The sequence below is a fragment of the Puma concolor genome, chromosome A3 (assembly GCF_028749965.1).
Source record: "Puma concolor isolate L17-30 chromosome A3, mPumCon1.1.hap2, whole genome shotgun sequence".
NCBI lineage: Eukaryota > Metazoa > Chordata > Mammalia > Carnivora > Felidae > Puma > Puma concolor.
This window is the reverse complement of record NC_141669.1, coordinates 118,346,363-118,366,327: the sequence shown is the minus strand read 5'-3', so window position 1 is coordinate 118,366,327 and position 19,965 is coordinate 118,346,363. Positions and strand designations below refer to the sequence as shown.

Genomic DNA, 19,965 nt, shown 5'->3' with positions numbered 1-19,965 from the left:
AGTGCAATACAGACCATTTCCATCGGCAGAGATAGCACTATGGGACAGTACTGGCCTAGAACTTGATCGCTGCACATGGTGTTGCCCGTGATGCTTACATGGGACCGGAGGGGATAGCAATGGGGTCTTACACTCTGCAGTCCCCAAAGAGCTTCTCTCAAGCCTATGAATTGTGGAATGTTCAGCACCAAACCTGTAGTATCTTGTCCATGCTTCTCATGCTGCACTTTGCTGACTAGGCTCCAGCAGGGCCTGGGACTCACCCAAGGTCACACAGCAGGTGGAGGCTGCAAGGGGCTCAGGTCTCCTGACTCTGTGCTTGTGGTGCCCTAGCACCCCACTGCTCAGGCTGGAGAATCAGTAGTCAGGCCACGTTTGGCAGAGATGCTGGTCAACAGGAATGAGTTTTTGCTGATGAAAAAAAAGAAAAATACTGCCCTGGGATGATTGTGGGGGACAGCTGGCCACAGCCTCAGAGCAAGTTGCCCATCAGCCCCATGCATAGCTCCCCAGGTCACGCTGGATGACTATAGGGCTGGGAAGGGGACAGAGGCGAGGCTCATCCATCTTCTCCCTTTCCCATTCTAGTAAGATCTCGAAGGACCTCAATAATCCCCTTGGCTGCCATTCTTTTTTTTTTTTTTTGTCAGTACTTTAGCTTTATTAACTAGCTGTTAGCCCGTAACAATAACAACTGTTGTGGTGGTGCAGTAGAGAAGCTTTGCCTTGACTACCCAGTAGTGCTGAAGAGTCAGTCACCCGTACAGTGACTCTATCCTGTTTTGAGAGCTCTGGTCTGCTAGGTATATCATGAGACGCAGCCTAAGCACTCCCCACCTAGCCACCTCCCTAACACAAACCTTAGTAAATGGTTTACTAACAGACTGCAATAAAGTGAGCCTCAAATCTCTATGTTCCCTATAGAAACTGGGAGCCCTCACCAAGAAAGCCCTGTAATTTACATGTTCATGGCTCCCCAAGGCAGGGATTCCTCAGTCCTGGCTGCACATTGGAATAACCTAGGGTGTTTGGCTGCCATTCAAAGCAATATTTGTTGTTGTGCTCATGGGGGCTGAGACCCTGGCTGACTCACTGTGTGGTCCCAGGCAGGTCACCTTCCCTTCCTCGGATTTCTCATTTGGAAAGTGGACATGATTATCCCAACTGTGTGGGGTCCCTGTGAGGGGATAAATGGGACTAGTTGAATGGAAGGGTGTTTGTCCACCAGGAAGTGCTAAGGGAGGAAGCGAGCAGGTGTTGGATTTCATCTGACTTGGGCTGGAATCCAGCTCCACCCCTTCCCAGGCATGTGACCTCGTGCAGGTTGGTAGGCTTCTCTTAGCCTCAGTTTCTTCACCTGAGAAGAATGGACGAGCTAAGTCACTTGCTATACAATGGACTATTAGTCAGCCATAAAAAAGAATGAGGTGCTGATGCATGGTACAGCCACTGTATGGTTCCTTTACAGGAAATGTCCAGAATAGGTAAAATAATAGGACAGAAAGTGGGTTAGTGGTTGCTGGGGGCTAGGAGGAGGGGGAGTGAGGAATGACTTAAGTAGGTACTAGATCATTGTTGGGGGTGATAAAAGAGTTCTAGAAAGAGACATTGGTGACAGCTGACAACACTGTGGATGTATTTAATGCCACCGAATTGTACATTTTTAAGTGGTTAGAATGGTCAATTTGGTTAAAATGTGTGTTTCCTACCACAACTAAAAAAATTAAGATAGTTAACTTGTAGGATATTTATAAGATTCAGCAGGAGTCTGTAGAGCACCTAGTAAAATTTCTGGTCAGTGCTCTATAAAGAGGAGCTGTGGTTGTTACATGAATTCCCAAAAGCCTTTTAAGACCTTTCTGAAGCTTATTTGTCCAGTGCTTCCTATGTATATGTTAGCATTTTCCATTAATTGTCTTGTTGAATCCTCAAATCAGCCCTGTGAAGCGCATCCTCCCATTGGCCCCATTTTATAGAGGGAGAGTTGAGGCACTGAAGGAAGTGACTTGCTCAAGGTCACACAGGTAGGATTTGAACCCAGGCAGTTTGGCTCCAGAGTCCGTGCCTCCAGTCACCTCCCTGAGCTACTTCTTAGCTTTCAGGTAACAACGTCCCATCTGTCACCAACTCCCAGAACCCTGGGCTGCGGTCAGGGGACACAACCTCTGCCTGCTTACCACCACCTTCCTAGGAGAGAACTATTAGGGGAAGGTTGTCCAGGGGACACACTGCCCTACTCTCTGGCCTCACAACTCTGAATGTGGGGCAGGCAGGCTCTGGAGGACACCTGCCCTGGCCTGTTTCATTCTGGCCCTCACTGAGGGACCATCCTGGAAGGTTGTGTTGGCAAACAGCAGAACAAAATGGTCAGAATGCCACCAGCACATTTAATTCAATTCCTCCAACATTTATGGGCCTGCTTTGTGACTCAGACGGTTCCAGCCCTTAAAGATCAGGCGGCCAAGTGCAGGAGGCAGAAATACACATAGCAATTAGAAAACACATAAAAATAAATTCCAGGAAATGCCAAAGACAGGGTGAGCAACCCAGTGAAAGGAAGGATCAATACTTGCTGGAGCACCAGGAAGGCTCCCTAGAGGAGGTGGCATTTTAGCAAGCTCTCTGAAGACAGGTTCAACAGATAAAGGTATAGGGAAGAACATTTCATAAAAGAGGAAGGCATCGATAAATCAAGGTCAGAGGTGAGAGCTGGGGCAGTGCTGGAAAAAATATCAAGTTGTTCATGTGGCAAGGGTGGGCTTTGAGAGGGAGGGAGAAGCAGATGTGAGGGTTCAGATCATGGAGGGCTTTGGTGGACCCCAGGGACTCTAGATTTAAACTGTAGGCCACCTGCCATCGAAATAGAGCAGGGCCTCTGAGGCCACTAGCACCAGCAATCCCACTTCCAAGAATTATCCAGTAGCCTTGCCTTATGCCCGTGGGAAATGGGGGTGCAAAGAGTTCTTCCTGAAAGAAGATATTTTGAAATCTTGGAAGAAAAATAGTTTGTACTAGCAAAAGTCTGAAAACAACCCACATGTCCAGGAGGAGACTGGATAAGCAAATTATGATCCAGTACACTATGGAATACTATGCAGCTATAAAAAAAAAGATAAGGTTGCTCTAAGTACTGACATGAAAAGCTCTCCAAAATACACTGCTAAGTAAAAACAGCAGGGGGCAGAACAGGGTTATGGTATCTGTCTCAGTTTGGGCTCTCTCAGAAGCAGACCAGTAGCCAAGGATTTGAGTCTTTTTGGGAGGTGATTCTAGGAAGCACGGGGAGGGAGCAGGAAGCTAAACAAGGCAATAAAGGGTGCATTCCTAAACTATAGGCAAGTGAGCTCCATCCCCCCCGGGAACCCTGTTTGACAGGAGAACACGCAGCTCAGTTTCCCTGCTGAGGGCCAACGGAGCTGGGGTGTGTGTATTCCTCTCCTCCTTCTGCACCTCTGAGGGCCGCCCTGGGGGCACTAACTTCCTGGCACTTCACCCTCCCCATGTGGACTGAAAGAAAGCCCTCAGCTGGAGAGCTACAGGTGTTTCCAGAAGCAAGCAGTCAGCACCAACCAGACAGTGAGGGGAGGTGGTAGGAGTGGGCCTCCACAGCATCTGCCATGGAATGTACCAATTGTCTGTCTGGTACCAATCTGCTTATCTGTGGAAGAGCACCCAGAACACCAGAAACAGGGTGGATGGAAGAAAGGGTGGGAGAGGAACTTTTTACTATGTTTTTTTTTAGAATCAAAAACATAAGCCTTTTATTTTCAAATAATTTTGGATTATTCCAGGTTACAAAGAGTACAGAATGTTCCCCATGTAACCTTCACCCAGTTTCACCTAATGTTAACATTTTATGTAACAATGGTACATTTGTTATAACTAAGAAATTAATGTTGGTACATTACCATTAACTAAACTCCAGACTTTATTTGGAGTTCACCAATTCCATTAACATCCTTTCTCTGTTTCAGGATCCAATCCAGGAAACCACATTGCATTTAGTCTTCAGAATTTTGATCCACATGGATATATTATCTATTCTAAAAATTTATTAAAAATAATAAACTGCAGGTAGGAGTCATCAAAGGCTTCTGAGCAGGTGTGAGCTGGTCCGAGGTCACTGGATGCCAGCGGAGAGGTGAGCCTGGGCTGTGCAAGCAGCACACAGCTCCCTGGTGCTGGCTGGTCCCTTTTCCCCAAAAGACAAGGGAAGGATGAAGCCTGTAGCAGAGGCTGTGGGGGTACTGCCTATATCCCCTGGGCACTCACCTCTATCTGCAAGGCCACCTCCCACAAGCACCTGTGACTCTGTCCAAAGGAGAGCTCAGCCTATGCACAAGGCAAACAGGAAATATGGGGGAGCTGATGCCCCTAAAAGTAGCCCTCAACCCTTGACAGATGGGGAGCTGGTGCATAAACACCTGGCCTCCTTACCCCTTGGGTGCTGGTAACCCTGAGTTGCATTCCACTCTGTCTCCCAGGGTCCCCAGTCGTGCACAGAAGTACCTGCCTAAATAATCCTTTACCCGTTCCCTTTCCTTCCCTTCCCCCCTCCCTAACAAGGCCTTCCTGGGATCACCTTCCAAAAGATCTCTCTGAAATCTCTGTCTCTGGGTCTTCAGGAAAACCCCAACCCCCCCAACCTGATCCCTAGACTGTCAGTGCTCAGACCCCTGCCTCACCCCACTTCCACCTCAGCAGCTTCCCACCTGGAAGCCACACACACAGGGCCCTCTGGGGCTCCCCGAATACAACAGCTTCAGGTGCCTATGACTTTGCACATGCCGTTCCCTCTGTGTGAAATGGCCTCTCTCCTTGGTTGCCTAGGGACTCCTGCTCATCCCAGCAGCCCAGCCCGAGCGCCATCTCCTCTGTATTTCTCTGACCCTCGGGGGACACATAGTGAATTAGTCACCCCTCCAGCAAATCTGGAATCCTCTCTCCTGTGAGCATCTTGAGGGCAAAGATGCTCCTGAGTCTGATACACCTCAAAGAGCCTGGTATACTGCAGGCGCTTACACAGCAGGCTGGTGAACAAACAAACACACAAATGAATGAATGAAAGAATGCAGGAAGATGCGAACAACCACTTAGGACCATTTGAAAGGGAACACCACTCACTGAGGGCCTATTGCACTAGCCCCTTTAAGACGTGGTATCATTGACGCTCCCACACCTCTGAGTCTGAGTTATCAGTCATTCTGAATGAAAGATGAGGAAACTGAGGCTCAGAGGTGAGGGACTTGTCTGGTAAGTAGCGGGACTAGGATTCGAACGCAGGTCTATCAGATTCCTACAGGCTTTCCACTGTCACATGCGCACCCCTGCCTGACCGCCCCCCCACCCCCGGCCCAAACTGGAGCACAGAGCCTGGCTGGGCCCCTAACCTACAATATGAGCTCAGGCTGACCCCTGCTGCCTCTGAGCCTCAGTTTCCCCATCTGCACAATGTGGGGTTGGCTGGAATAGGAAGTCTTCAAGGTCTCTTACAGTTCACACAGTTTGGGATTCCAGGGTCTGCTAGCTGATTGCCCTAGGTAAAGGGGACCTAGTCCTGTTACCCTCTCTCTTAGGGATGGGAAACGGGGTCAGGCACAGTATGTGGTAATTTCAAAGCTTTTTCAAGGTCAAGAACCATCCATGATATCCAAACATCGTGCTATGAGCCATGCTCCCCACTTTAAAGAGGAGAGTCAATGAGGGCTATCCCCCAGTTCCCCCCAACAGGTGCCCGGTCACCCCTTCCCAGTCCTGAGACCAAGACAAGCAGGACATCTGTGCCTTGTAGAGTAGAGGTGAATCATCTGGTGTGACTTCAAGGGTGAACACTTAACCTCTACCCAACCCCTTGCCAAGGCGAGGGGCTGAATGGAGGGACAAAGGGTAGAGCACCCCACTGTGTGGCCCCAGCTCCTAACAGCAACCTTCAGGAACTTCACAGTCGGAGCCAGTGGCCCCAGCCTCCTCGTGGATGTCAATAATTCGCTTTGGTCATTGCCTCAGCACCTTCAAGGAAGCATCCCTGGGCTCCACAAGCTGTTCCTCCCTTGGGCCCTTCTCCCAGGGACCAGCCTGGCACAGTTTCTGGGTCCCGTTTGAGTCTTGATGTCCCAGTATAGGTTTGCCAACTTTGGGGTGCCCTCACTCCACCCTCTCCCTCTCTCCCACACTTGACAGGTCACCAGGCAGTCCTAAGGACACCCTAATCCAGTCCTTGCCTCCCACCCCATATTCTCTGCACGAGTGGACCCCATCAGCTCTGATCCAATGAGTCCCCAGTCCCCCCACAGCCTCCCTGGCCCATCCACCATCATTATTAAAATAGCACATGCCCAGAATGTGTTAAAAAAAATAGCAAGTCTCCCTCCCACCTAGGCCCCCTCCATGGGAATTTCTCCTGTGGCCTTCCAGAAATGGTCCATGCCTCCCTCGCATGTGTATACAATACTTACAATAACTAACACTCACGCAGCCTCACTATGTGTCAGACTCTGTTCCAAGCACTTTAAGCACAAACATTAACTCTTTTCAACCTCCGGCAGCCCCATGACGTAGTTAACTACCATCGACACATCCACTTCACACATGAGGAGACTAAGGCGCCCACGATGAGCAAATTGCCCCAATGCCAGAGCTGGGATTTGAACCCAGGCCTTTCTAAGTCCAGAGTCCATGCTCTTAAACCACTCTAACACATTCTTGACTCCAATAACCTCCTCCTTCACTAAAGAGCCTACCTTGGCTGCCTTGCTCCCCCAACTGTCAGAGCTCTTTGCAATCCTGCGCACCCCCCCCCACCCACTTCTGGGGCAGGATCTCCACCCCACGCCAGTGTTCGCTCTTCCCAGGCCACACTCCCTCTAGGCCATTGTTGGTGCCATTCCCTCTGCCTTGAATGCCCTTCTCCTCCCTGAGTCTGGAACAATGCCTGGCTCACACACCACCTGCTTGAGAGGCGCTTCCTGACCTGCGACTACCCCTCTGGCCTGTGACTCTGACGGCCGTCCCTTCCTCCAGGGAGCCCCTATGCCTTGCAAAGCCTGCTAGAGCACCTCTCTCGCTGTGTTGGAATGAGCTGTCAGTGTCCCCACTGGACTGGGAGCTTCCCACAAGTGGAGATGGCAGCTTACTCATTTTCGTGTTTGCTTCATTCATTCTTTCCTTCAACAAATATTTGTAAACACCTCCCATAAGCCAGGCCAGGGCTCACCTGCAGAGCTGTGTTGTGGGGGAGACCAACATAACACACAAAAACGCCATCTCTGCATGCCCATCCCTCTGCTCCCCTTAGTCCACTCCACCCCCTCACACAGTCTCTCTAGAGAAGTTTTCAGAAAAATCTCTCTGGAAGGGGAGATGGATGAAATAGAATCCATCTTTTCAGAAGCGCAGGGATACAGCAATTACAGCCCACCAGCCCTGAGACACTGCCTTTGCCACATCAGAGGTGGCCTGGTGCCTAGAGATGGTGCCTTCTGGGGGAACATCTTGCAGCCTACCTTGGTGCCCCTTGAGGACTCTGGGGTGACCACGGGCCTCACTGTCCCCTCTTGCACGCCTGGCTCCTGACTTCACTGCTTGGGACTACTGACCCTGGGCTCGCTCTACACAGACCTGTAGGCACTCCTACAGTTTGGATCACCAAATCCAACCCCCATTATACATGCAGGAAAACTGAGGCTTGGAGGGGCCATATGATGCTTGAACAGGACCATTTAGGTTTTATAGTCCAATCTTGTCATAGCCAGCCTCCCAGCTGGCCCTCAAAGAGTTTCATCTCTTGGTACTGATACCCTCCAAGCTAGTCCCCTCCCATACTGACTAGGGCTGACCTGAGTAATCAATAGGACATTGTGGAAATGACAGTATGTGACTTCCAGAGCTGCGTTATAAAAGACACTGCCATTTCCATTTTGCTCTCTTGGATCTCTTGCTCTGGGGGAAGCCAGCTGCCATATTGGAAAGGTCCTCAAGCAGCCCCATAGAGTGGACCATGTGGCAAGGAGCTGAGGTCTCCTATCAACAGCCCTGTGGGTGAACTGCAAATCCTCCAGCCCCAATTGAGCCTTCAGATGACTGAGGCCTTAGCAGAATCATGACTGCAACCTCATGAGGGATCCCTGAGCCACAACCACCCAGCTAAGCTGTTCCCACATTTTCTGACTCACAGAAACCATGTGATGATAAATGTTTATTGTTGTTTTAGGCTACTACATTTTGGGATACTTTGTTATGTAGCAATAGATAACCAACACAAATCTGCTTTGGAAACATGTTGACTTTGGCTTGCATGCTTCCAGAGGTGGGCAGTTCACTGCTTAACAAACCCATCTTCTCCATCACTGAAGAGTTCAGACGATCAGCCTCTCTGGGTTTTTCTCCTTGGCTGCAGCTTTGCCCCCTGGGATTACAGAATATACAAACCCCCTCTGCCCTGGGCTGGCCATATAGGGACTGACTCCCCTCTGGCCTCTTCCTTGCCAGCTGTATAGATCTGAGCACAGCCACCCCACTCTCTGACCTCCTTTCTCAGAGGATGAGGCTCCAGGTTCCTACCCACTCTGCTCTCTCTTCAAGCCATTGTCCAGATTACCACACACCTGAGTGGCCAAGAGGAAGTAATACCTCCTACAGAATCTGGCAGACCCAGGTTTGAATCCCAGTTCCTTCATGTGTGTGACCTTGAGTAAATTGCTTCTCCTCTCTGAGCCAGTATAACATATGGGTAGTAATAGAGGGTCACTGGGAGGAGTAAATGGATTAATGTAATAATGGTGACAGCACAGTAACAGCAACTATTTCATTCACTTGGTGCATGTAATCCACCAGACATGTGACATATACTAGCTCATTTAACAGTCCTGCAGGGGAAGCCAGGTTATGCCTCATGAGGACACGGCCCAGAAAAATGAAGTGACCTGCCCAGCTGGTAGGTGGTGGAGCTAAGATTTGAACACCAAGTGACAGCACCTGGGTCAAGAGATATCCTAGAGGAGGGGCAGTTCCTTTCTCCCAGCCTGTTCTCATCAGCAGAGCTCCAGCAGGGAACCTGGACTTGGTGCTTTCCCACTGGGGTGACGTGTGTCTTCCTGGCCTCGCTCATTTGCAGTTGTGAACAGTTTCACAGTTCGTCTGTTGAACAGAAATGTATCGTGAACCCGACAACCTGCTCAGGCCTGCCGCCGTCTCCAGCTTCCTCCACGCCTCTCCACCCGTTGCTCACTCAGCTCCAGCCACACTGGTTTTCCTGATCCTCAAACTCCCCAAGTACTGTCCTACCTTTGAGACTTTTCACTTTCTGAGCCTCTGTTGGGAATACTTTTCCCAATTCAGACCTAGGCTTCTGGGAGGTCTGCCCTGACGCTTCAGAAAAACAGGTACGGAGGCACCTGGGTGGCTCAGTTGGTTAAGAGTCTGACTTCACCTCAGGTCTCACAGTGTGAATTTGAGCCCAATGTTGGGCTCCGTCCTGACAGTTCAGAGCCTGGAGCCTGCTTTGGATTCTGTGTCTCTCTCTCTCTCTGCCCCTCCCCAGTTCGCACTCTGTCTCTTGCTCTCTCTCAAAAATAAATAAACATTAAAAAATTAAAAAAAATAAAAGCCAGGTACCTCCTGTTTTTCTCCAACACAGCAGACTGCATCCTTTGCAAAACTCATCTCTGGCAAAAGTGGTCTTTTGCTTATGAGTTGATTTCTGCCCCTTCCTCCCAGATCACCAGCCCTGCCAGGGTGGGGATTGGCTTGTCTTGTTCACAGCTGCGTCAGTGGCTATTTGTCAGATGAATGAACAGTAGCTTCCGGTGTGCCCAGCACCTTGCTCATCACTGTGGGGGAAGGAGACGTCCAGGATGGGGGTTGTCGCAAACCCATTTTGCAAGTGAGGCCATGAAATTGTCAAGAAGGAAAAGTGACCTGCTCGAGGTCACACGAGGGCTAAAGCAGCACAGTCTCTCTGCTCAGAAACCCCTCCTTGGCCAGGATTGTCTGGACCCACCAGGGAGACGGCTGGATCCTGCTTGATATTCTGCCTGGCACTGCTTGGAACGGAATAAAATATTTATCTGTGGCTGGAGGTTTGCAGAGGACATTTGAGATGGATCGCGTTTTCATGTGCCTATGAAATCTAATTGGATTCATTGTAGGATATTTGGTTTCTTGGAACAGACACATCATTTTCCCAGGGAACGGAAGCCTCTGCCACCCAGGACGGCGCGGGAACTGATTTGGCTTGACGCTGCCTGATCGGCTGGGCTCAGTTTGGGTCTCTGGTTGCTCTCGGGGCAGGTGGCAGAAGGAGCTGTGTCTCACCTCTCTGTGGGGTGGCCTGATTTCATCGGAGGTTCCCAGCCAGAGATGGCCAGCTCTTCAGACAAAGGAAGGAATTCCTCAAGAAGATCTAACAGCAGCCCCCCACCCCCCACCTAGTGCCCTATGACACACACTTGCCTGGCCTCCAAATCACCACGCCCCTCTGCACCATCTTTTTGACCCCCTTTGCTGCAGCCAACCCCTCCTGTCCCCACCATTCCTCTGCCCCAGGCACTTCGCTGGTCTCTTGCCTCCATGTTCCTTCAACTCCAAAGTGAAACATAGCCTCAGGTATAAGCTTCCAGTTCTGCCTCCCACTTGCCATAGGAACAAGGGCAAGCCTCTCCCCTCCCTGGACCTCAGTTTCCCCTGAATGGAGGGCGTTGGGCTACAGAAGTAGTGCTCAGCCCCATCCAAACATATCAGACCCCAAGTCTCATTTTTATAGCAAATGCTTGGTAACGTCCCCCTTTACTATCCTGAAATGACATTCATAGATCACATGAGCTATCTCACACATAATTTAAAAACTACAATGCCCTAACTGAAATATAAAAGAGAGGTGAAAGGAAAGGAATTTATGAGCTAGCACATCATAAATCACGAATGCTGGGACACTACTCCACCATCACGAAGGAATCAGATGCTGGCACCTACACGCAGAATCGGTGACAGTTCTGAATGCAGACAGAGAAAGATGTGCTGTTGAATCAGCTACTCAAATCCTGCAGGCACCACGAGCTGGAGGGGGTGTGATTTTTCTAAAATGGTGACCAATTCTTGGTAAAGTTCTGAACAAACCGGCAAAGTGTATCTTTCCCTTGGCATATGTAATAGTTTTACATTCCTGGAGATATTGAAAGAGCACAGAAAATACTTTATGCATGTAAATGAAATACAGTGAGGGGACAGGCTCAGGGAATTTGAAACGTTTTGTTTTGTTTTGTTTGGCCTGCTGGAATAGCCAGCAGGACATTTGAGAGTCGTGTGGGATGCAGGTGGGACAATTCTGCATTGTGAGGGGCTGGCCAGAGCCCCAGTCCTCTGTCCTCTAAATGCTAGTAGTGCCTGCCCAACCCCTGCGATAACAAACTGAGGGGGCAGCGCTGTCTCTATGAGAGCCTCTGGACTAGAGCCTGAACGGCAGATAAAGAGCTTGCCGCCAGTGCTGTTTCCTGTACCTGTGGCAGACATGGCTAATCGAAAGCTCACTTCCTCACTGAATGGAGGAATGGATGAAGTCTGGCATCCTCAAACTGGCATTCTATGCAACCCTCTGGAATTGACTCATAAGCTGAAACTTGGCTCAGCATCAAAACTCATTCAACTCTTACAAATATTTATTGAATCTGACAGAGCTGAATGAAGGATCTGCAAGGTTATTTTCAGCTTCAGGCTCAGGATTCCCTGTCCCTCCTCAGCTCCAAGCCCACCCAGGGCTCCCCACTGCTGACAGAAGGCAGCCCTGCTCCCTTGGCCTGACATTCTGAGCCCTCCCTGATAGCAATGACACACGTATGCAGAACACTTCAGAGACTGCAAAGCGTGCACGATCTTATTTGATCCCTACATGGCTCTGTGAGGCAGGCAGAGGAGGGGGTGTCAGGCCCATTGCACAGACAAGGAAGCCAAGCCTCTTTGAGCAGAAGTGTCTTGCCCAAGGTCAGAGAGTTGGGAGGTAGTTAGCAATGGAACCCAGTTCTCCTGAGAATAAAACCCTCATCTTGTCGAGCCTGTGCTTTTCAGCTCCATCCTGTTTCAGGTAATCCAAGCCCAGACACATGTCATTCCCCAACAACCTTCTAACATACCTAGGAAAGAGCAGTGTAGTGGCTCAGAGCATGAGAGCTAGAGTTGGACTGCATATGGCTGGCTTCAAATCTTGGCTCCACCACTTGGAGCTGTGTGACCTGAGCTGTATAACCTCTCTGGCTTCTGTTTTCTCATTTGTAAAATGGAAATGATAATGGTATCTATCTCACGGGGCTGTTGAGTCGATCCATGTAGCACAGGGCAAACATTTAAGAGCTCAACAGATATTAGCTGGAATCAGAATTATTAACCTGACAGTTCCCACCACCTGACTTGCCCTTGTATGGCTATGTTAGTTGAAATTGGTCTCATCCCACCAGCCTAGGATCAATATATACTCCAACAAACATCACTCCCTGACCCTGCCACCTCAACAAGATTCATCTTACCTTCCCTGGATTCCTAGCAAGTTCTGTCAGTGAGTCCATTTCTTTCTGCCAGTTACTCCCTCCCTGCACATCTTTGCCCATTCCCTCTCAGTGGAATGCTCTTTCTGCATTGCCTACAAGGCTACCACTTATATCTTTAAACAGCACCTCCTCCAGGAAGCCTTCCCTGAGACAAACAGGCTGGGCCTGGAGTTCCCTCTTGGCTCACACCAGAATTAACGCTGACCATTAGGGATACATAGAAAATCCAGACTCCAATAATTAGAAAATATATGTTCTTTTCAAACACGTATGCAACATTTATAAAAACCGATCATGTGTTAGGTCATGTTAGACAGACCATTAGTCTCAACAAATAAAAAAGAAATAGTATCATATGTACATTTGAAATTTTTTATTTATTTATTTTGAGAGCGACAGTATGTGAGCAGGGGAGGGGCAGAGAGACGGAGGGAGAGAGAGAATCGCAAGCAGACTCCGTGCTGTCAGCACAGAGCCCAATGTGGGGCTTGAACTCGCAAACCACGAGATCATGATCTGAACAAAAATCAAGAGTCAGACACTTAACTGAGCCAACCAGGCACCCTCATCATATGTACATTTTTTTTTAATGTTTATTTTTGGGAGAGAAAAAGAGATAGACCCTAGCAGGGGAGAGGCAGAGAGAGAAGGAGAAGCAGAATCTGAAACGGGCTCCAGGCTCCGAGCTGTCAGCACACAGCCTGATGTGGGGCTCAAACTCATGAATCACGAGATCATAACCTGAGCCAAAGTCAGACGCTCAACCGACTGAGCCACCCAGGTGCCCCACACATGTACATTTGTTAAAACCACAAAGCAATAACAAAAGATAGCTGAAGTCATCCATATGTTTGAAAATTTAAAAATACATACTTCTAAATAACTCATGGGCTGAGGAAGAAACCAAAAGGGAAATAAGAAAATATTTAGAACTGAATGATAATGAAAATATAATATACCAACATTTGTACCTAGAGACACAAGTATAACCTTAAGTACTTATATTAGAAAACTAAACTAAAAAATAGTATGATAAGTACACGACTTAAGAAATTAGAGAAAGGGGTGCCTGGGTGGCTCGGTCAGTTAAGCATCTGACTTTGGCTCAGGTCATGATCTCACAGTTCATGAATTTGAGCCCCGTATTGGGCTCTGGGCTGACAGTTCAGAGCCTGGAACCTGCTTCAGATTCTGTCTCCCTCTCTCTCTGCCCCTCCCCCACTCACGCTGTCTCTCTCTCTCTCTCTCTCTCTCTCTCTCTCTCTGTCTCTCTCAAAAATAAATAACACACATGCACACACAAAAAGAAATTAGAAAAAGAACACCAGAATAAATCCGGGGTGGAATGCTTGCCGACTTCTACATCTGCCTCTCTGATGGCATTGCACGGGGGTGTCCCTGGGTCCCCAAAATAGACTGGCCCAGGGCTCAGGGTGCTGGAGGGTTGTAGTGTCAGTTGCATGCTGTGGGTACAGAGTTTTGGTTTCTTGCTATTGCATTTTCTGTGTTGGTGTTTCTCGGGTTGGGTGCCCGGACCACCTGTATCAGATCTCTTGGGCCCACCTGAGTCTAAATAGGATGAAACCCCAGAACCCACATTTTCTAACAAGCTCTTAAGCAATCCCGTATGCACAGAACTTGAGCCTCAAGGTGAAGGAGAGCAGGGAAGCCCTAGAGAAAGGTCAGGTGTGTCTGTCACCCTTCCCTTAGGGACTCTCCTCACCACTGATGTTTTCATAACCTGCTCCATTCCACTTTAGAGAAATCATATTCCAAGTCCAAGCCTCAGTTTACTTGCCTGAAATATGGGAATAAATATGGGTTATTCCTCAGTACCTCTAGAGCCCCAGGATTTTTCTTTCCGGCAATTCCTCTCTAGGGCAAAGGTCAATTTCCTGTTACAGGGGGTGTCATTGCTGGTGAGTTTTTCCTCAAAGGGCCCAGCTTGCAAAGGCCACATCCTCCTTCCTCTGAATCATTTGAATACAACAGCCCTGGGATGGCAGCACTTTTAGGATCCCTGTTTTACAGATGAAGAAACTGAGGATGATTAAGGCTGCCTCTGGGATGCCAAGTCCTCAACAGGCCCCTGGGATTATCACAGAAGGAGGTCAAACCTCCTCATCCCTATCCCTCGTGGGATAGGGTTCTGGTGTGTGTGTGTGTGTGTGTGTGTGTGTGTGTGTGTGTGCTGGGAGAGGGGCTTAGGGCTGGGAGATCCCTGGCCCCATGCTCTCTGGTCATTCTCTTAGACTTGGGAATGTTACACCTGGAAGAGGTCTTGAGATGGCTGAGTGACCGCACTCACTGCATTCCCAGGTTGCTGAGGGCAGACGCCAGCCCAGACTCACCCAGCAAGGAGCAGGTCTACCTGGGACTGGAACTTGGGCCTCCAGCCTCTGTCACCTGGCCTCTCTCCTTGGCACAGTAGACCGGAGTGCCCGCTGCCATACTATTTGAATGGGCTTCCATGACTACTGTGCTTGCAGGTGGTGGCCATGGCACTGGTGGCAAACGCTGGGCTGGAAGGCTGGGACTGGGCAGGCCTGGTCTCTAACCCTATCGGCCCGCCCAGTCTCGGGGACGCCTGGCACCTCCAAAGCCTCATACTCTCCTCCAGAAAGTGGGAATAATACTACTTGCGCCTATCGCATGGAACTTATTGTGAGGGTCCCAAGCGATAAGATGTGCACAGGTGCTGAGCTCCTGCTGTGCCACAGGGTTAAGGATGGTGGCAGGAACTGAGCCACATTACCAACCCCTGAGGGCCAGGCTCTGGGCTGGGTGCGTTAGGTACACTCACTTAATAAGTGAGTTTTTGCTCACTTTTGCTAAGTACCCACTATGTGCCAGGCAATCGAGGCATTTGCTAAGTACCCACTATAAGACATTTGCTAAGTACCCGCTATGTGCCAGGCAATCGAGGCTCTGGATATAGCAGCAAAGACTAAGTTCCTGCCCCCATAGAGCTTACATTCTGGGGGGAGACAGACAACAGACAGATGTATATGATGTAACCTCAGGCAACAATACCTTCTTGGAAGCAGATTAGAGCACATGAAAAGATGGGTGATGAGTGGTCAGGAAAGGCTTTCTGGAGAGGCAGTATTTGGGCAGAAGTGAGGGGGGAGCCCTGGGGATACGTGAGGAAAGGACGCTCCAGGTAGAGGAACAGCAGGTGCAAAAGTGAGGGTGCAGCTGGTGTGAGAGTTTCTGAGTGTGTCAGAGTGTGAAAACATGTGTCCAAGTGTAAGTGTGTTGGAGTGAGCACGTTGGTGTGTGTGTGTCCGAGTGTGTCCGAGCGAGTGGAGTGTGTCAGCGTGTCAGAGTGACAGTGTGAGTGTGTCAGTGTGTATTGGGTGAGCAGCTTAGCCAAGGGGTCCTGTGTGGCTGCAGCAGAGGGACTGGGGGAGATTGTGTGAGTGTGTGGAGTGTGTCAGTGTATGTGGCTGAGTGTGTGTCAGTGTGCGTGTCAGAGTGTGAGAGCACGTCAGTGTGCGTGACAGTGTGAGTTGTGAGTGTGCCAGTATGCATTGGGTGAGGGGCTTCATCGGGCCCCCGCGTGGCTGGAGCAGAAGGAGTGAGGAGGGGGAGTGTGTCAGAGGAGGGGCAGCGGAGGGTCCACAGGCCATAGTAAAGACGATCCCCCGAGTGGGCCGTCCTCATGCTTAGGCAGCACAACCAGGGCGGAGGAACCGGGTTCCAACTCAGGCGGTTGCATCCGCGCCTGCTGGTTCCACGCGGCCTTGGCGAGCATTGCTGGAACCTGGAGCTGATCCTGAATGAGAGGTGTGTCTGGGGAAAGGCCCCTGAACCCCAGGCTTTCAGAAGCCAGAGCCCCACGGATGTGGGAGGCGAGGTGGGTCAAATCTGGGTCACGGAGAAGCCGGGAGGGGAGCCGGAAAGGGTGGCAGAGGCAAACCATGTGGGGCTGGGGCGGGTGCGGGCGGCCTCTCCATGGAGACAGCACTTGGAAGCACCGCTGGAATTACTCACAGAGGCCCGTGTGCACACGTGCGTGCACCTAGGGCCACGTGCACAGGCACGCACCACGGGGCCCACGCAATCCTTGCTCCGCTCAGAAGTCACTTAATGGTTGACGTCACACTCCGGAGGAGATGGGAGCCATGGAGTCTGCCTCGGGAGGAGGGTGGGGGCAGGCATCCAGGAAGACCGGCAGGGCCAGGACTCCTCTGTACCCCCTGCAGCCTCACACCCCCACAGGGCAAAGGTACAGAGCAGCACCCCCCAACCAGAGTTCCTGCAGCCCAATTCTGCATTAGGCCCCGTGGAAACCATGAGAAATGCGGCCCCTGACCTGAGGAAAGAGATCATAAACAAAACCACCCAGAGGGATGAAAGCGGCAGCAGAGACCAGAGCTCCTCAGGAGATGGGGTAGATGGGTCAAGGAGATCATTTAAGGAAAGAAAGGCAAAGCTTTCTAGAGAAAGTGAGGTTTACTCTGAGGTCTGAAGGATAAGTAGGAATTGACAGGATGAGGGGTGTGTGTGTGTGTGTGTGTGTGTGTGTGTGTGTGTTTCAGGCAGAGGAGTGTGTGCAAAGACCCTGAGATTCACAGGTTCAGGGAAATAGAAAAGGCCAGTATGGCATGCAGGATGAAGGTGAGCCACCAAAGTCAATCTTCCCTGTGTGTACAGTAGGGCCCAGGGCCAAGACTGTGGACTGGTGAGGAGAGGGGTCCCTGAGTCTCCTCCCCAGCCGCCTTGGGGCTGGCCAAGAGACAGGCTAGGGTTGGAATGCACTCATTCCCTGTGTGATTTTCCTTCTCTGGTCTTGGTTCTTCATCTGAACAATGGAGACCCCAACTCATGCCTAATTTCAAGATCACGTATGTAAAGTGCCACAGAAGGTACGGCACATAGTAGCTACTAGATAAAGCCTCCCTCTCTTTCCTTCTCTCTCACGTGCTAGCTTCTGCCTCAGTTTCTCACTTTGCTCACTAGCTCCTTTAAGGGGCTGGGGGCCCAACTCCAGGCTGGGACTGGGACAAGCTCCACACAACTGCTGGCCCACCCAGACTTGCCCCACCAGTCACAACAAGGTGGGCTCCCTCTCCAGTGCTCTCCAGGGGCCCCGCCTTTGGAGACCTTGGGGGAAACAAGTCCAGAAATCCAAGCCAGCCCTGCCCTCTGCAGCTCACCAAGAGGGGCTAGACTTCCAGTTCATCACAGCACCCCCCACATATATAGCACTTCACACTTCAACAGCCCCTTTCTCTGCTGTCAGCATCCACTGGCGGACAGTATCAGTGTCATTATTTAACAGAAGAGGAAACTCAGTGAAGAGGACACCTGCCCAGACACAGGTAGGTGAGTGGAGGGGAGGGATCAGCATTCTAACTTAGGCCTCTCTGACCCCTAGGCCCTGGGGGCACTTGCAGGCCTCTTCAGGCTCCTGGCTAGGCTACTAGTTCCTCCATTCAACCCTCTCTCCCTGGTGCACCTCATTCCCACCCTCATTCTGCCTCGACAACCCCCAGCTCTCCAGTCCTACCCCAACCTTGCCCCTGAGTTCTTGACCAAAACCAAATTCCTCACGGAGGCCACATGCTCCTTCCTAACCCCCTTCCTCACTTTCACAACCCTTAGCCCACTTGGCCTCCTTTTCCTTCATGGGATAGGGGAACTCTTTCCTGCCTCAGGGCCTTTGCACTTGGGGGTTCTCTCTACCAGGAGTGCTCTGCCCCACATCCTCATGTGGTTGCTCCCTCTGTCAGCGCAAATATTACCTCTTCAGAGAGGCCTCCCTGACTTCTCTCCCCATCTAGAACATGCCCCTCCTTCACTCTCATGTCACTCACATTTTCTTCAGAAAATAAATTTTGTTTTCTGTCTCTTCCTCTAGATTGTGAATCCCATGAAAGCTGGGGCTGGGTCCTGTCCATTGCAACATCCTGGGACTTGATACAGTGCTTAAAACACAGGTAGTATTTAATAAATGTATGTTGAGTGGAAGAATGCATAAATGAATGAGTGAATGAATGGCCAGTAACCCTGAGGATCCATCACCTCCTGGCCACCTCCCCTTCATGTCAAACAGGCACCCAAGACTCAACACATTTGAATTCTGGATCTCCTCTGGAAGACCTGCTCCTTCTATGTCCACATCCTAGTAGCCACCCAGGCACCTGGGTTGGATGCTGAGGTCCCCCTGCTCCTCCTCTCTTGCTTCAACAGCCCCCATCCCCTTCTAGCCCAGGGGCCAGTCAGTTCTGGCAATTCCACCTCTGAGTCAACTCTCAAATTTGCCCCTTTCTTTCCATCCCTGCTGCGTCAGTCTGGACCCGGCCACCATCATCTATCAGGAGGGTCAGACCAGCCCTCCACGTCATCTGACCATGCCTCTTAACACCTCACTGCCTCCACTGTGACCATAGGCTGCAACCCAAACTCCATAGCCCAATAACAAGGGTCTTTTGTGACATGACTAAGGCTTCTGTGGCCTTAACTGCCACTACATACCCAGGCTTCTGCCACCATGATAGCCTATCGGCATTAAGCCTCCAGACCTCTATTTGGTAGTTCCCACTGCCAAGAGAGCCTTCCCTCTCTGTCTGTCTGTCTGATCACATCTCAGTTTTGCACTGCCTTCTGAGAGCCATGCCCCTGCTCAGGCATGGGCTGCTTCCCTCTTCTCTGGGCAAGTGTCTATTCTTGCCGAGGCCCTGCTACCTAAGCCTGCATCGCCTAACCCAGTCATTTATCAGGTTCCAAACACATGTCAGGCCTTGTCCTAGGAGCCTCGCATGCACCACCTCATATCATCTGCATGGCAACCCGTTTTACAGATGAGGTCACAGAGGTTCAGTGACCTGCCCAAGGTCACATAAGTAACAAGTGGACTTAAGATTAGAACCCGCCCAGGTCCATCTGGCTCTAAAAGTGGATTGTGAACTCCTTGACAGCAGGGAACATGTCAGGCTTTCTTCTCCTGGGTCTTCAGAGCCCAGTGCACACAGCTGGGATCAACAATAAATATTCCCAGAGGAAGCATCTGGGTGAGAGGGCAGAAATTATAGGGAGAAAGATTTCGGTACAATCTAAGAAAAATCCCAGTGGCGCAAGGAGCTGCCTAAGATAGGGTTAAGTTGAATGCAAGCAGAGGCCCCAGGAATGCTGGCAGAATGTGAGAAGGGGGTTCTGCCCTGGGCAGGGGTGGCCTGGAAGACCCCTGGGGTCCCTGACTTATTGGTGAAGGTGGTGTTGGTACTGAGACTGCTCAGAGACACAACCCCAAGCCACTCCCTGCCTATCTCCCAGCCCTGACACCCACCACGTGAAGTCAGATGTCAGGAGCCTCTGCATCTCCTCGAAAGGGCAGCCTTAAGCTCCCACCCTTCCAGACTGATCTGTATTTTAACCGAGATTTCCAGAGACACCCCAAATTCTGCACCTTGAGGCAGGCTGTGGG

General features: G+C 50.5%; 1 protein-coding gene across 6 annotated transcripts in view; it reads right to left on the bottom strand.

Moving 5' to 3' along the window:
* The window catches only part of DLGAP4 (DLG associated protein 4), a 199,205-nt gene that overhangs the window by 98,636 nt on the left and 80,604 nt on the right, over nt 1–19,965 (bottom strand). Inside the window, exon 3 of one of the 6 annotated variants that reach the window (XM_086702125.1) lies at nt 264–411. The exons of the other annotated variants lie outside the window; for them this stretch is intronic. The gene's annotated coding sequence lies outside the window, so the exon portion shown is untranslated. The remainder of the gene's footprint in view (nt 1–263; nt 412–19,965) is intronic. 6 annotated transcript variants of the gene reach the window in all.